The following is a 12,343-nucleotide window of genomic DNA, read 5'->3' as shown; positions in this document are numbered from 1 at the left end:
TTTTGTGCTAGCCTTCTCTAAGGCACCCCATGTTATGTCTGTACTCAGATATTTGTTGCTTCCGCTGACTCGTGTGCTTATCGAGCTTTTGTATTCTAGCCCTCGAGGCCCCTGGCTTGTAATATGAAGCATGTATTATTTTATTTGTGTCTAGAGTTGTGTTGTGATATCTTTCCATGAGTCCTTGGGTTTGATCTTACGCATTTGCGTGTATGATTAGCGTACGATTAAATCGAGGGCATCACAGTGTCGCGGTCATATTATGAAGAATTACTACAAACTGATGCGTAACTGATACGTCTCAAACATATCTATAATTTTTGATGGTTTCACGCTGTTATCTTGTCAACTTTGGATGTTTTGCTTACCTTTTATATCTTTTTTGGGACTAACTTATTAACTCAGTGCCAAGTGCCAGTTCTTGTTTTTCCGTGTTTTTGACTCTTTTCAGATTTGATTTTGGAACGGAGTCCAAACAGAATAAAATCCCAGAAATGATTTTTTTCCCGAACGAAAGAAGACCAGGGGGCGTGAGGGCCAAGCAAGTGGGCCCACAAGCCATGTTGCCGCGACCAGGGGGGAGGCCGCGACAACAGAGCTTGTGCCCCCTGGCGCTCCCCTGCCCTAGGTCTTTGGCCTATAGATTCCCTAAAAATCCAGAAAAAACCAGGGGACCCACGAAAACACTTTTCCGCCGCCGCAAGCTTCCGTTTCCGCGAGATCTCATCTGGAGACCCTTCCCGGTGCCCTGCCGGAGGGGACTTTGGAGTTGGAGGGCTTCTTCATCAACATCATCGCCCCTCCAATGACTCGTGAGTAGTTCACTTCAGACCTACGGGTCTGTAGTTAGTAGCTAGATGGCTTCTTCTCTCTCTTGGATCTTCAATACAAAGTTCTCCATGATCTTCATGGAGATCTATCTGATGTAATCCTCTTTGGCGGTGTGTTTGTCGAGATCCGATGAATTGTGGATTTGTGATCAGATTATCTATGATATATATTTGAGTATTTGCTGATTTCTTATATGCATGATTTGATATCCTTGTAAGTCTCTCCGAGTCTTGGGTTTTATTTGGCCAACTAGTGTTGGGGAATGTCGCATGGGAAACAAAAATTTTCCTACTCGCACGAAGACCTATCATGGTGATGTCCATCTACGAGAGGGAATTTCCAATCTACGTACCCTTGTAGATCGCACAGCAGAAGCGTTAGTGAACGTGGTTGATGTAGTGGAACGTCCTCACGTCCCTCGATCCGCCCCGTGAACTGTCCCGCGATCCGTCCCACGATCCGCTCCGACCTAGTGCCGAACGGACGGCACCTTCGCGTTCAGCACACGTACAGCTCGACGATGATCTCGGCCTTCTTGATCCAGCAAGAGAGACGGAAAGGTAGATGAGTTCTCCGGCAGCGTGACGGCGCTCCGGGGGTTGGTGGTGATCTAATCTCAGCAGGGCTCCGCCCGAGCTCCGCAGAAACGCGATCTAGAGGAAAAACCGTGGAGGTATGTGATCGGGCTGCCGTGGCAAAAGTTGTCTCAAATCAGCCCTAATACCTCAGTATATATAGGAGGGAGGGAGGGGAGGAGGCAGCCTCAAACCCTCAAGGTTTTGTCGAAATTTGAGGTGGAGGAGTCCTACTCCAATCCTACTTGGAGTAGGATTCCACCTTCCCACTTGGAAACTCTTTCCACCTTGTGTTTTTCCCTTCTCAAACCTTACGGGCTTTGTGGGAACTTATTCCACCCCACTAGGGGCTGGTTTATCTCTTCCCATAGCCCATGAGACCCCTTGGGGCGTGACACCCCTCTCGATGGTCCCCGTCACCCCTCCCGGCACTCCCGGTACACTACCGACGAGCCCGAAACTTTTCCGGTAATGCCCGAAAACTTTCCGGTAACCAAATGAGGTCATCCTATATATCAATCTTTGTCTCCGGACCATTTCGAAAACCCTCGTGACGTCTGTGATCCCATCCGGGACTCCGAACAACATTCGGTAACCAACCATATAACTCAAATACGCATAAAACATCGTCGAACCTTAAGCGTGCAGACCCGGCGGGTTCGAGAACTATGTAGACATGACCCGAGGGACTCCTCGGTCAATATCCAATAGCGGGACCTGGATGCCCATATTGGATCCTACATATTACGAAGATCTTTATCGGTTGAACCTCAGTGCCAAGGATTCATATAATCCCGTATGTCATTCCCTTTGTCCTTCGGTATGTTACTTGCCCGAGATTCGATCGTGGGTATCCGCATACCTATTTCAATCTCGTTTACCGGCAAGTCTCTTTACTCGTTCCGTAATACAAGATCCCGCAACTTACACTAAGTCACATTGCTTGCAAGGCTTGTGTGTGATGTTGTATTACCGAGTGGGCCCCGAGATACCTCTCCGTCACACGGAGTGACAAACCCCAGTCTCGATCCATACTAACTCAACGAACACCTTCGGAGATACCTGTAGAGCATCTTTATAGTCACCCAGTTACGTTGCGACGTTTGATACACACAAAGCATTCCTCCGGTGTCAGTGAGTTATATGATCTCATGGTCATAGGAACAAATACTTGACACGCAGAAAACAGTAGCAACAAAATGACACGATCAACATGCTACGTCTATTAGTTTTGGGTCTAGTCCATCACATGATTCTCCTAATGATGTGATCCTGTTATCAAGTAACAACACTTGCCTATGGCCAGGAAACCTTGACCATCTTTGATCAACGAGCTAGTCAACTAGAGGCTTACTAGGGACAGTGTTTTGTCTATGTATCCACACAAGTGTTGTGTTTCCAATCAATACAATTATAGCATGGATAATAAACGATTATCATGAACTAATAAATATAATAATAACTAATTTATTATTGATCTAGGGCATATTTCCAACAGTCTCCCACTTGCACTAGAGTCAATAATCTAGTTCACATCACCATGTGATTCCAACGAATCCAACACCCATATAGTTATGGGGTCTGATCACGTTTTGCTCGTGAGAGAGGTTTTAGTCAACAGGTCTGAAACTTTCAGATCCGTGTGTTCTTTACAAATCTTTATGTCATCTTATAGATGCTGCTACTATGTGCTATTCGGAAATACTCCAAATATCTACTCTACTATACGAATCCGTTTCACTACTCATAGTTATTCGGATTAGTGTCAAAGCTTGCATCGACGTAACCCTTTACGACGAACTCTTTAACCACCTCCATAATCGAGAAAAATTCCTTAGTCCATCAGTTACTAAGGATAAATTTTGACCACTGCTAGTGATTCAATCATGGATCACTCTTTGTACCTCTCAACAGACTTTGAGTCAAGGCACTCATCAGGTGCGGTACCCAGCATGGCATACTTCAGATTCTACGGCCAAGGCATAGAAGACGACCTTCATCTATTCTCTTTATTCTGGCGGGGTCGGGTTTTGAGTCTTTCTCAAATTCACACCTCACAACGCAACCAAGAACTCCTTCTTTGCTGATCTATTTTGAACTCCTTCAAAAACTTGTCAAGGCATGCATCTTGTTGAAACTTCTATTATGCGCTTTCGATCTATCTTCATAGATCTTTGATGCTCAACGTTCAAGTAGCGCAATCCAGGTATTCCTTTGAAAACTCCTTTCAAACAACCTTGTATGCTTTACAGAAATTCTACATTACTTCTGATCCACAATATGTCAACCACATATACTTATCAGAAATTCTATAGTGCTCCCACTCACTTCTTTGGAAATACAAGTTTCTCATAAACCTTGTACAAACCCAAAATCTTTGATCATCTCATCAAAGTGTAAATTCCAACTCCGAGATGCTTGCACCAGTCCATTGAAGGATCGCTGGAGCTTGCATACTTGCTAGTATCTTTAGGATCGACAAAACCTCCTGGTTGTATCACATGCAATGTTTGCTCAAGGAAACCGTCGAGGAAACAATGTTTTGACATCCTATGTGCAATATTTCATAAATAATGCAGCAACTACTAACATAATTCTAACAGACTTGTAGCATCGCTACGAGTAAGAAAGTCTCATCATAGTCAACTGTTTGATCTTGTCGGAAACATCTTTGCGACAAGTCGAGCTTTTCTTAATAGTGACTTATCACCATCATCGTTTGTCTTCCTTTTAAATATCCATCTTTACTCAATAGTCCTATGACCATCAAGTAGTTCTTCCAAAGTCTACACTTTGTTTTCATACATGGATCCTCTCTCGGATTTCATGGCCTCTAGCCATTTGTCGGAATCCGGGCCCACCATTGCTTTCTCCATAACTCGTAGGCTCATTGTTTCTCAACAACATGACCTCCAAGACAGGGTTACCGTACCACTCTGCAGTAGTACGCGACCTTGTCAACCTACGAGATTTGTAGTAACTTGATTCGATGCTCGATGATCACCATCATCAGCTTTCACTTCAATTGGTGTAGGCGCCACAGGAACAACTTCCTGCGCCCTGCTACACACTGGTTGAAGTGATGGTTCAATAACCTTATCAAGTTCTACCACCCTCCCACTCAATTCTTTCGAAAGAAACCTTTCCTCGAGAAAGGATCCATTTCTAGAAACAAACACTTTGCTTTCGGATCTGAGATAGGAGATGTACGCAACTGTTTTGGATATCCTATGAAGATGCATTTATCCGCTTTGGGTTCGAGCTTATCATACTGAAACTTTTTCACATAAGTGTCGAAGCCCCAAACTTTCAAGAAACGACAGTTTAGATTTCTCTAAACCTCAGTCTATAATGTGTCATCTCAACGGAAATACGCGGTGCCCTATTTAAAGTGAATGCGGTTGTCTCTAATGCATAACCCATAAACGATAGTGGTAATTCGATAAGAGACATCATAGCATGCACCATACCAAATAGTGCGTGGCTATGACGTTCAGACACATCATCACACTATGATGTTCCAGGTGGCATGAACTGTGAAACAATTTCCACATTGTCTTAACTGCGTACCAAAACTCGTAACTCAGATATTCATTTCTATGATCATATCGTAGACAGTTTATCCTCTTGTTACGACGAACTTCACTCCGGAACAGAATTGAACTTTTCAATATTTCACACTTGTGATTCATTAAGTAAATACTCTTGTATCTACTCAAATCGTCATTGAAGTAAGAACATATGACATCCACTCCGTGCCTCAGCACCCATTGGACTGCATACATCAAAATGTATCAGTTCCAACAAGTTACTATCTTGTTTCATCTCAATGAAAACAAGGCCTTGATCATGTCGTGTGATTTGCATGTCACTAGTGATTCAAAATCAAGTGAGTATAAAGATCCATCAGCATGGCGCCTCTTCATGCAATTTATACCAACATGACTCAAGCAGCAGTGCCACAAGTAAGTGGTACTATCATCATTACCTCGTATCTTTTGGCACCAATATCATGAACATGTGTAACACTACAATCGAGATTCAATAAACCATTGAAGGTGATTATTCAAGCAAATAGAGTAACCATTATTCTCTTTAAATGAATAATCGTATTGCAATAAACACGATCCAATCATGTTCATGCTTAACGCAAGCACCAAATAACAATTATTTAGGTTTAACACCAATCCCGATGGTAGAGGGAGCGTGCGACGTTTGATCATATCAACCTTGAAAACACTTCCAACACGTATCGTCACCTCGCCTTTAGCTAGTCTCCGTTTATGCCGTAGCTTTCATTTCGTGTTACTAATCACTTAGCAACTGAACCGGTATCCAATACCCTCGTGCTACTAGGAGTACTAGTAAAGTACACATCAACATCATGTATATCAAATATACTTCTTTTGACTTTTTCCAGCCTTCTTATCTACCAAGTATCTAGAGTTGCTCCGCCTCAGTGACTGTTCCCCTCATTACAGAAGCACTTAGTCTCGGGTTTGGGTTTAATCTTGGGTCTCTTCATTAGTGCAGCAATTGTTTTGCCGTTTCACGAAGTATCCCTTCTAGCCCTTGCCTTTCTTGAAACTTAGTGGTTTCACTAACCATCAACTATTGATGCTCCTTCTTGATTTCTACTTTCGCAGTGTCAAACATCGCGAATTTCTCAAGGATCATTGTATCTATCCTTGATATGTTATAGTTCATCACGAAGCTCTCACAGCTTGGTGGCAGTGACTTTGGAGAACCATCACTATCTCATCTGGAAGATTAACTCCCATTTGATTCAAGCGATTGTTGTACTCAGATAATCTGAGCACACGCTCAACGATTGAGCTTTTCTCCCTTACTTTGTGGACAAAGAATCTTGTCAGAGGTCTCGTACCTCTTAACAAGGGCACAAGCATGAAATCACAATGTCATCTCTTTAGAACATCTCTTATGTTCCGTGACGTTTCAAAACGTCTTTGGCGCCTTGCTTCTAAGCCATTAAGTATTTTGTACTGAACTATCGTGTAGTCATCAGAAACGTGTATGTCGGATGTTCACAGCATCCACAGACGACGCTCGAGGTGCAGCACACCGAGTGGTGCATTAAGGACATAAGCCTTCTGCGCAGCAACGAGGACAATCCTCTGTAAAGTTTGCTACTATCAACTTTCAACTAAATTTTCTCTAGGAACATATAAAAATAGTAGAGCTATAGCGCAAGGTACATCGTAATTCGCAAAGACCATTAGACTATGTTCATGACAATTAGTTCAATTAATCATATTACTTAAGAACTCCCACTCAAAAAGTACATCTCTCTAGTCATTTGAGTGGTACATGATCCAAATCCACTATCTCAAGTCCGATCATCACGTGAGTCGAGAATAGTTTCAGTGGTAAGCATCTCTATGCTAATCATATCAACTATACGATTCATGCTCGACCTTTCGGTCTCATGTGTTCTGAGGCCATGTCTGCACATGCTAGGCTCGTCAAGCTTAACCCGAGTGTTCCGCGTGTGCAACTGTTTTGCACCCGTTGTATGTGAACGTTGAGTCTATCACACCCGATCATCACGTGGTGTCTCGAAACAAAGAACTGTCGCAACTGTGCACAGTCGGGGAGAACACAATTTCATCTTGAAATTTTAGTGAGAGATCACCTCATAATGCTACTGTCGTTCTATGCAAGATAAGGTGCATAAAGGATTAACATCACATGCAATTCATAAGTGACATGATATGGCCATCATCATGTGCTTCTTGATCTCCATCACCAAAGCACCGGCACGATCTTCTTGTCACCGGCGTCACACCATGATCTCCATCATCATGATCTCCATCAACGTGTCGCCATCGGGGGTTGTCGTGCTACTCATGCTATTACTACTAAAGCTACGTCCTAGCAATATAGTAAACACATCTGCAAGCACAAATGTTAGTTTAAAGACAACCCTATGGCTCCTGCCGGTTGCCGTACCATCGACGTGCAAGTCGATATTAACTATTACAACATGATCATCTCATACATCCAATATATCACATCACATCGTTGGCCATATCACATCACAAGCATACCCTGCAAAAACAAGTTAGACGTGCTCTAATTGTTGTTGCATGTTTTACGTGGTGACCATGGGTATCTAGTAGGATCGCATCTTACTTACGCAAACACCACAACGGAGATATATGAATTGCTATTTAACCTCATCCAAGGACCTCCTCGGTCAAATCCGATTCAACTAAAGTTGGAGAAACCGACACTCGCCGGTCATCTTTGAGCAACAGAGTTACTCGTAGCGATGAAACCAGTCTCTCGTAAGCGTACGAGTAATGTCGGTCCGAGCCGCTTCGATCCAACAATACCGCGGAATCAAGAAAAGACTAAGGAGGGCAGCAAAACGCACATCACCACCCACATAAACTTTTGTGTTCTACTCGAGATTACATCTACGCATGAACCTAGCTCATGATGCCACTGTTGGGGAATGTCGCATGGGAAACAAAAATTTTCCTGCGCACATGAAGACCTATCATGGTGATGTCCATCTACGAGAGGGGATTTCCGATCTATGTACCCTTGTAGATCGCACAGCAGAAGCGTTAGTGAACGCGGTTGATGTAGTGGAATGTCCTCACGTCCCTCGATCCGCCCCGCGAACCGTCCCGCGATCCGTCCCACGATCCGCTCCGATCTAGTGCCGAACGGACGGCACCACAGCGTTCAGCAAACGTACAGCTCGACGATGATCTCGGCCTTCTTGATCCAGCAAGAGAGACAGAGAGGTAGATGAGTTCTCCGGCAGCGTGACGGCGCTCCGTAGGTTGGTGGTGATCTAATCTGAGCAGGGCTCCGCCCGAGCTCCGCAGAAACGCGATCTAGAGGAAAAACCGTGGAGGTATGTGATCGGGCTGCCGTGGCAAAAGTTGTCTCAAATCAGCCCTAATACCTCAGTATATATAGGAGGGAGGGAGGGGAGGAGGCAGCCTCAAACCCTCAAGGTTTGGTCGAAATTTGAGGTGGAGGAGTCCTACTCCAATCCTACTTGGAGTAGGATTCCACCTTCCCACTTGGAAACTCTTTCCACCTTGTGTTTTTTCCTTCTCAAAACTTATGGGCCTTAGTGGGAACTTATTCCAGCCCACTAGGGGCTGGTTTATCTCTTCCCATAGCCCATGAGACCCCTTGGGGCGTGACACCCCTCTCGATGGTCCCCGTCACCCCTCCCGGCACTCCCGGTACACTACCGATGAGCCCGAAACTTTTCCGGTAATGCCCGAAAACTTTCCGGTAACCAAATGAGGTCATCCTATATATCAATCTTCGTCTCCGGACCATTCTGGAAACCCTCGTGACGTCTGTGATCCCATCCGGGACTCCGAACAACATTCGGTAACCAACCATATAACTCAAATACGCATAAAACATCGTCGAACCTTAAGTGTGCAGACCCGGCGGGTTCGAGAACTATGTAGACATGACCCGAGGGACTCCTCGGTCAATATCCAATAGCGGGACCTGGATGCCCATATTGGATCCTACATATTCCGAAGATCTTTATCGGTTGAACCTCAGTGCCAAGGATTCATATAATCCCGGTCATTCCCTTTGTCCTTCGGTATGTTACTTGCCCGAGATTCGATCGTGGGTATCCGCATACCTATTTCAATCTCATTTACCGGCAAGTCTCTTTACTCGTTCCGTAATACAAGATCCCGCAACTTACACTAAGTCACATTGCTTGCAAGGCTTGTGTGTGATGTTGTATTACCGAGTGGGCCCCGAGATACCTCTCCGTCACACGGAGTGACAAACCCCAGTCTCGATCCATACTAACTCAACGAACACCTTCGGAGATACCTGTAGAGCATCTTTATAGTCACCCAGTTACGTTGCGACGTTTGATACACACAAAGCATTCCTCCGGTGTCAGTGAGTTATATGATCTCATGGTCATAGGAACAAATACTTGACACGCAGAAAACAGTAGCAACAAAATGACACGATCAACATGCTACGTCTATTAGTTTTGGGTCTAGTCCATCACATGATTCTCCTAATGATGTGATCCTGTTATCAAGTAACAACACTTGCCTATGGCCAGGAAACCTTGACCATCTTTGATCAACGAGCTAGTCAACTAGAGGCTTACTAGGGACAGTGTTTTGTCTATGTATCCACACAAGTATTGTGTTTCCAATCAATACAATTATAGCATGGATAATAAACGATTATCATGAACTAAGAAATATAATAATAACTAATTTATTATTGCCTCTAGGGCATATTTCCGACAACTAGATCTATGATTCTTGCAATGGGAGACGTGCTTGGTTTTGGGTTCATACCGTGTGGTGACCTTTCCCAGTGACAGAAGGGGCAGCAAGGCACGCATCGTGTTGTTGTCATCAAGGGTAACAAGATGGGCTTTTATCGTAGATATGAGATTGTCCATCTACATCATGTCATCTTGCTTAAGGCGTTACTCTGTTCTCATGGACTTAATACACTAGATGCATGCTGGATAGCGGTCGACGTATGGAGTAATAGTAGTAGATGCAGAAAGTATCGGACTACTTGTTTTGGATGTGATGCCTATACATATAATCATTGCCATAGATAACGTCACGACTTTGCGCGGTTCTATCAATTGCTCGACAGTAATTCGTTCACCCACCATCTACTTGCTTTCATGAGAGAAGCCACTAGTGAACACTACGGCCCCCGGGTCTATTCACACCTATCGTTTCCACTTTCGCTTTTACTTTGATTTGTTTCTTTGTTGCTTTTAGTTCTCACTTGGGAAAAAATCTATAAGGGATTGACAACCCCTTCATAGCGTTGGGTGCAAGCTCTTTGTATTTGTGCAGGTACTTGTGATAATCCTTCAATGGATCGATACCTTGGTTCTCAAAACTGAGGGAAATACTTACCGCCGCTGTGCTACATCACCCTTTCTGCTTCGAGGGAACACCAACGCAAGGCTCCGAGGCCACGGGGGAATCCTTTGCATATTTGCCAAGGAAGTCCCTAAAGGCGTCGCCGTAGCAGAAGGATTCCTGGTGCCGTTGCTGAGGAGAATAAAGACAAGAATAGTCTCCCGTCAGCATGCTTGTTTCTGGCGCCGTTGGAAGGTCTTTTGTTGCAGTAGCAGAAGTATTTCTGGCGCCGTTTCCGGGGAAGGAGAGATATATCGAAGTATGTCTCACAAACTCATCTCTTGCATTTACTTTTTTTGCCAGTTGCCTCTCGTTTTCCTCTCCCCCACTTCACATTTGCCGTTTTCATTTGCCTTTGTCCTTTTCCTTTCTCCTTTGCCGTTTTCTCTTGCCTTTTGCCTTTTTGCCGTTTTCCTTTGCCGGTTTTCATGCTTGCTTGTGTGCTTGTTTGTTTGTTGAAGTCATCATGGCTGAAAACACCAAACTTTGTGACTTCTCGAGTACCAATAATAATGACTTTATTAGTACTCCGATTGCTCCCGCCACTAGTGCGGAATCGTATGAAATCAACGCAACTTTGCTGAATCTTGTTATGAAAGAGCAATTCTCTGGCCTTCCTAGTGAAGATCCGGCATCCCATCTCAATACCTTCATTGAGCTTTGCGATATGCAAAAGAAAAGAGATGTGGATAATGACGTGATTAAGTTGAAGCTTTTTCCTTTCTCGTTGCGAGATCGCGCAAAAACTTGGTTTTCTTCTTTGCATAAAAATAGTATCGATTCTTGGGATAAGTGCAAAGATGCTTACATATCCAAGTATTTTCCGCCGGCTAAGATTATCTCCTTACGTAACGAAATCATGAATTTCAAGCAACTTGATCATGAACACGTTGCACAATCTTGGGAGAGGATGAAGTTAATGATTAGAAATTGTCCCGCTGATGGCTTGAGTTTATGGATGATTATACAAATCTTTTATGCTGGCTTGAATTTTGCTTCTCGCAATATCTTGGACTCTGCCTTAGGTGGAACGTTCATGGAAATCACGTTAGGAGACGCTACAAAACTCCTAGACAATATCATGACCAATTACTCTCAGTGGCACACTGAAAGGTCACCTGCTAGCAAAAAGGTACACGCAATAGAAGAAATTAACTCGCTTAGTGCTAAGATGGACGAGTTGATGAATTTGGTTTCTAGTAGAAATGCTCCTTTGGTTCCTAATGACATGCCACTATCTTCCTTGATTGAGAGTAGCAACGCTAGTTTGGACGTTAACTTTGTTGGTAGGAACAATTTTGGCAACAACAATGCTTTTAGAGGAAACTATGTTCCTAGGCCTTTTCCTAGTAACTCCTCTAACAATTATGGAAATTCCTACAACAACACTTCTGGAAATCACAACAAATTACCCTCTGATTTATAGAGTAATATCAAAGAGTTCATCAACTCTCAAAAGATTTTCAATGCGTCCATAGAGGAAAAACTACTCAAAATTGACGATTTGGCTAAGAGCGTTGATAGGATGTCTTGTGATATTGATGCTTTGAAAGTTAGATGTGCTCCTCCCAAGGTCAACTTGGATGAAACTTTGAAAGCTATGCGTGTCTCCATGAACGAGAGCAAAGAAAGAACCGCCCAAATTCGCGCTAGACATGAATGGTTTAAAAGGGTGCGTTCTAGTGATGCAAATCACGAAGATCTTAAAGTGTTTGGTGTGACTCCCCTTGAATCTTTGTTTTCGCGTGTCAAACCTATTGATGAAGGGGATGGATATGAATCCACTTTGGTTGAAAAACGCCCCAATGATTCGGAGTCCACCTATCTTGATGATAAAGGCGTGGAGAGTGGAGTAGAAGAAATCAAAATTTTGGGTAGTAATGAAACTCCCACTTTGGATTTCAAGGAATTCAATTATGATAGTTGCTCCTTGTTTGAATGCATTTCTTTGATGGAATCCATTGCAAACTCTCCACATGCTTATAGCCAAAGCAAAGCCTTTACCGC

This window comes from Hordeum vulgare, chromosome 6H (genome assembly GCF_904849725.1).
Source record: "Hordeum vulgare subsp. vulgare chromosome 6H, MorexV3_pseudomolecules_assembly, whole genome shotgun sequence".
NCBI classification, from domain to species: Eukaryota; Viridiplantae; Streptophyta; class Magnoliopsida; order Poales; family Poaceae; genus Hordeum; species Hordeum vulgare.
The sequence above is the reverse complement of the archived record's forward strand: the minus strand, read 5'-3'. Positions refer to the sequence as shown.